The sequence below is a fragment of the Piliocolobus tephrosceles genome, unplaced genomic scaffold (genome assembly GCF_002776525.5).
Source record: "Piliocolobus tephrosceles isolate RC106 unplaced genomic scaffold, ASM277652v3 unscaffolded_77, whole genome shotgun sequence".
NCBI lineage: Eukaryota > Metazoa > Chordata > Mammalia > Primates > Cercopithecidae > Piliocolobus > Piliocolobus tephrosceles.
This window is the reverse complement of record NW_022335051.1, coordinates 512019-512424: the sequence shown is the minus strand read 5'-3', so window position 1 is coordinate 512424 and position 406 is coordinate 512019.

Genomic DNA, 406 nt, shown 5'->3' with positions numbered 1-406 from the left:
GATAGATAGATAGATAGATAGATAGATAGATAGATAGATAGATAGATAAACCAACCAGCTCTTCTGTGAACTAACAGAGCAAGAACTCATTCATTACCTTGTGGCAGGCACCAAGCCATTCATGAAGGATCCACCCCAGGACCACACACATCTAACATTGGGAATCATATTTTGACATGAGATTTGGAGGGGACAAACATTCAAATTATGTCAGATGCTTAGAGTTCTTTCAGATGAAAGTTGAGTCTTTAACTTCCTTGATAGCCAAGATACACAAAGCCGGTTCTCATAACTTTCAAAAGTGAATTAACTAAAAAGGCAGACAGGGGACTTTTGTTAGGTGCTTTGTTTGAAGAGAAATCCTTAGTGGGCTTATTTCTCCTTGGAGCATAATGTCAATTATTAT